Genomic DNA, 5,683 nt, shown 5'->3' with positions numbered 1-5,683 from the left:
ATACATCTGAGTATCTGACTAAAACAAAAAGTTCACCTTTTCTTTTTGTTTTTTTTTTTTTTTAATTTTGTGGTACAGGGGATTGAACCCAGGGGCACTTATCCACTGAGCCACATCCCAGTCCTTTTTTGATTTTTAACTGTTTGATTTTGAGACAGGGTCTCCCTAATTTGCTTAGGGCCTCTATAATTTGTTGAGGCTGGCTTTGAAATTGTGATCCTCCTGCCTCAGTCTCCCAAGGGATTACATGCATGAGTCGCCACTCCTGGCCCATTGTTTTGAAGGAAGATTTTTACATCACCCTTTAGTTATTAATCCTACAAATCTTCCTACAGTCTAGCAGTTAAAGGATCGAATTTCCTGACCCAACTGCTTGATCTAAACTCCTGACCCTGCCATCTAAGGCTCTTTAACCATAGTCAAATGAGTTACCCTCTCTGTGCTTATTTCCTGATTTGTAACATGGGATATTAAAGGCGAGATTAAACGTCACAGTATACTGCTTAGGCTAAAGGTGTTCATCATTTATAGAATGTGCTTATTACAATATCTGACATCATGGTAAGGACTCAAGAAATATCCTTTATCTGCATTGATAGATATTATTAAATGTATCCAAAATGTATACTTCTTCATGATTTTGAAATCTATTACAACAGATACAATTGTGTTCTCATTCATCTCAACATTCTAAATATTTTAAAACCTGCCTTTTAAAATATATATGGTTCTATTATACAATTAGTTATAACACATTTTCTACTATGTGCCATAGGGTGATCTTTTCCTTGTACAACTATTTATTGTGTATATTGTAGAATTTACTATGGTCCAACTGTCTATAAGTTTCTATTTAATATTTGAAGTTAATTTTTGGACATGCATTGGGAGGATAAAACATTCAATACATTCTTTTAAGTTCATTTTTCAGAGTTTTTTAAATTAATCTATTATAATTATTAGATTTCTTTTCAATTGTATAAGTTAGGGCATCACTGGAATTTTGTTAATGGCTTCTTAATGTTCCTGAAAAGTTTTCCTTTTATATTATGGTGTTATGATTTAAATTTTTGTTGTTAACAGTCTTGTCTTCATTTCAAACTGTCCTTTCAAGTATTGAATTATTCTTTTTATCTCATGTGATGTTCCTTTTCTTTAATTCTATCCAGTCTTAATACCCCCTTTTTAAAAAATATATTTTTAGCTTACTTTATTATTATTATTTATTTATTTATTTTGATACTGGGGATTGAACCCAGGGATGCTTAACCACTGAGCCACATCCCCAGTTCTTTTTATTTTTATATTTTGAGACAGATCTCAATAAGTTGGTGAGGCTTACTTTGAACCTGTGATCCTCCTGTCTCTGCCTACCAAGCCACTGGAATTATGGGCATGGCCTATGATGCCAGGTGCTTACTTTATTTATTTTAAATTTATGTTTTAAGTTTTCTTTTAATTTTTACTGTGATTTTTTTAACAATGCCATACTTTATTTTATCTTTAATCAGCAAGTTTAATGTGTTCACTATGATTTTCAGAATCAATAAATCTTCTGTCAGGTAGTCATTTCATGTTTATGCTTTTCTAATATTTCTTTGTGTGTTTATAACTTGTAATATGGTTCATACATCAATTAGTTTTATGTTCCAAGGTTATAAAATTCAATGTCCTAAATATAATTTGATCACATAGCTTAAAATCTGTCAAAAATACTTGAAACCATATATCCTTGATGATCAATTTAAGTCATGTCTCAGGAAGCTTGGGTGCTGGCTAGTACTGTTTCTTCTGGTCATTTCCCTTTGTCTATGGATTTTCAGGCATAAGTGTCAACATACTTCAAGAAAAAGGAGAAAACCAAAGAACAGTATGAGTTCTCTTGGCTCCACCTTTCACGCAACCTTTGGGTTTGTTTCTCTATTTCTTTGGACAGTCAAGTGTCTTTAGTGATATCATTTTTCATCATGCCCTGACCAGGTGTAATCTGGCTTCTGTATACTATTCTCTGCCAAAATGGGACTTGCTACAGGAATTGATAATCTTGGGTCCATAAATCCAGTAGATACTCCTTATTTCTATCCTTATCCAACTCTTTTCAACATTTACACCCTCATTCCTCAAGACTGAGATTTAGTTCTCTTATTCTCCTTAATGCCAGTTCAACCTGATCTTCAAAGGATGGATCCCTTTGAAATTCATCCCATAATGCTCTCTTCTCCTCACTCTATATTTCTCTGCAAGCACAATGAGACAATTTCATGATTTGAAAAGTCATCTAGTGTTAATCACTTCCAAAACTACTTTTGCAACTTAGACACATCCAGGTTCATGTATCCACATATACCTTAGCACTCACAGAAATTGTCACAGGTTTCTCAAACTAAATATAAGTCAAATTCCTGATTTTTATTTAGGAACCATTGCTTCCTACATTTTCCACCTATCAGTAAATGTTATACTATTTACTGAGTTACCTAAACACACACAAAAACCTGAGTCAATCTTGGAAAATTACTCCTCCTTACATGTTCTTCTGTCTATCAATAATTTGTTATCTCTAAGCTATACCTTAAATTTGTGTGCTCCTTCCCATTTGTTGATGTATCATCATCTTCTGCCTGGATCCCAACTAGACTTTCTTGGGTTTATGCATGGCTAGCTGTTTCCACAGTACTGCTCTCAGATTAAAATATCACATTTTCAGGTGGGCTCTTCTTGATGACTTTATAAGTCAGCGAATCTCTCTGTTCTGCTCTACGTGGGTGCCTTGTTTATTTTTTCTTGCACTAATCAAAATCTATTATAATTTCCTTATTTCTTTACTTTTTTCATACATATTCTTGCAAGCTTATAAAATACATAAATATAAAGAACTTATTGCCTTTTCCTGTATCTAATACCAAGTCTAATGGATAGTTTATGCCCAATAATGTTTGAGAAAAAAATGAAAATATGGTCTCTGTTCATTCATTCTTTGCTCCCCAAATCCCTCTCTACACTACAGAAAGAGTAATTGTTTAAGGTATAAATTGGATTATATTGCCACTCTTACTTCATATCACTAAATGTTGTGTTTTCGACTTCTTGGCAATCAGTGAAACTGATAATAAAAGATTTTTCACCAAGTAGCTGTACCTGACCTCACTGGCTAGTGTAGGAACCTTTTCTTCTGCCTAACCCATGATAGGGCACTTCAAATTTGTTCTTCAAAATAATTACCCAGGATGTAAGTCCATAATACCTTTGTTATTTATATATTGTTTTTCTCTCTCCTGGAGGAGAAGCTCACTGAGGGGGGATCTTATTCATCTTAACCATCACTATTTCCATAACACTAAACTCTGCCAGACACATGGGTACAAGCTTGATGGTTGAACATGAGTTAATACATTTTTTTTTTTTTTTTTTTTTTTGGACAGGGAATTGATCCTAGGGGAGTTTAATCACTGACCAACATCCCAGTTCTTTTAATTTTTTATTTTGAGACACGGTCTCACTAAATTGCTTGGGTCTTACTGAGTTAGTGAGGCAGACCTCAAACTTGTGATCCTCATGCTCCACCCTGAGTCCCTGGGATTACAGGTGTGCACCACTACACCTGGCATGGATAACAATTTTTAATAGAACTTTGGGTAAGATTTTTTTTCCTTCTGAAGGTAAACTCTTATTTTTTAATATTAACTTTTTATTGGACTTGATCGCATATATATCAATTCTTTGTGGTTGAAGCTTTGTGGAACAACTTCAACCTATCATCATCCATTGGTTTCTCAGCACAAACATTTAACTTTTATTATTTCTTGTGACTCAGTTCGTGGGTCTCATCCTGAGGAATTTCTGGTTTTAATAATGAGAAATGCTATATGTAATCACTTATATGTTTTATCATTTATTAGTGTCTTCTGAGAACAGTGCTTTTTAAATGTGTCATCTGTTTTAGTCTTCATGTCAACTTCTCCTTTAGATATTACCTCCATCTTTAAAAGGAATTTGATTCTCAAGATGTGAAAACTGCAATTGGGAAATATATAGGCATGATTTGACTCCTATATTGTGTTCTGTATTTATATCAACTACTAGGTCTTGACTAGGAAGTTGGAAAAAGCAAGCCCTTTGAAAGATTGAATTATAATCTCCCACCCCACCCCTCACAAACAAATGGAAGTATGTTACTTTTAGCGATTTTACCTGTTAATTTCCATAGGTATTTTGTATAGCTGTTCAGTCATTGTTATCCTCTGCAGGTGAATTTAAAGGAGTCTGTTTGATACTGATGATTGTGTCTCTATCACAAAAATGTTGTGTCTAACAAGGATCCACACCCTTAGTTCACGTGGGCAGGTAACAGGCATAGAAAGAAACAGCTTTCTCTTCCACAACCCTCACACAATGATTTATTCTGGAGATAGAACAAAAGACTCCAAGAGGACATGACAGATTGACCTCAGAATTCATCAATGTGATATGTGGAAAGTAATCCTGCAGAGGAGCAGAATTAAAAGCCAGGTAGAAACTACATTCTCACCTTTGTAAGCCTCTAGCCCCTTTTGTAGGAAGAATATAGAGGATATAAGTGGACATGAAGATCAGTGGACTACAGTTGCATAAAATCATTTTAAAAACTGTCCCTGAAAAGTTTGTTGAAATTAAGGGTTAAATACAATGTATTTAATTATGCAAAAATTACATAAGAGGTCACTGTGGAATATATATTAAACTTACATTCAATTTGGTGCTTTTGTAAAATTACTGAAAGGCCAAAGTGGTGAGGCATACTATAATAATAATATATAATAATATATATAATAAATGATAATCTCATTTAACTCAGTATTTCTAAGAGGGTCAAAGGGCAACATTAGCTTTTTTGCACAAATCAACAAATATCCCTAGCTGTTTAGTGCAATGTAATCTCCATGGACTGAATCTCTGGGTTCCTGGGCACCATCTGCTATTTCCTCATTCCAAGTGTGTCTGCTATTCTATAGTTGTTAATTAGCAAGTGAAATTCTTCCTCATAAAGAGTAACTTATTATGTAGATATCAGGAAGTAATGTTTAAAAATGCAAAGTGCCTTCTTGAATAATGATTATTTTCAGGTAAGTGAGCTGATGTTTATATCGATAGCCACAGGGAACTGATTGTAGAGTTATGGTTTAGTCTCTCAGGTTTCCTGGGTCTCAGTTTCTTCAGATGTTAAATGAGATGCTTAGACCAGTTAATATTTAAATTCTCTTCTGCAGAGGTCCTTTTATGTTCCAAAGATTAATATCATGTTATCAACCTCACTTGAAAAATTATTTGGTTTAAGCACTTACTCTTGATATCTTCCTTTGCAAATTTCATATTCATTGTAGTAGGCAGCCTCTAAGATTACTGTAGGATTTTCTGCTACTCTTCCTCGTACCCATGGATAAGCCTCTTCCATTTGAGCTGCCCTGCACTGTAGCTAAAATGATACAAGTGATTGGATGTCACATCTGAGATAAGCTTTCAGATAGCTATGGCTCCAACCCTAGGTACGTGTTCTGCTTTTTCTGAGAGAAGCTAGCTGCCATTTTAACAGTAGTCCTATGTCGAAGCTCAGATGTTAAAGAACTGAGAAAGGACTCTTGCTAACAGCCAGTTAGAAACTGAAGCCATCAGTCCAAAGCAAGCAAGTAATTGAATCCTGCCAAAT

The sequence above is a fragment of the Sciurus vulgaris genome, assembly GCF_902686455.1.
Source record: "Sciurus vulgaris genome assembly, chromosome: 8".
Lineage (NCBI taxonomy): Eukaryota > Metazoa > Chordata > Mammalia > Rodentia > Sciuridae > Sciurus > Sciurus vulgaris.
The sequence above is the reverse complement of the archived record's forward strand: the minus strand, read 5'-3'. Positions refer to the sequence as shown.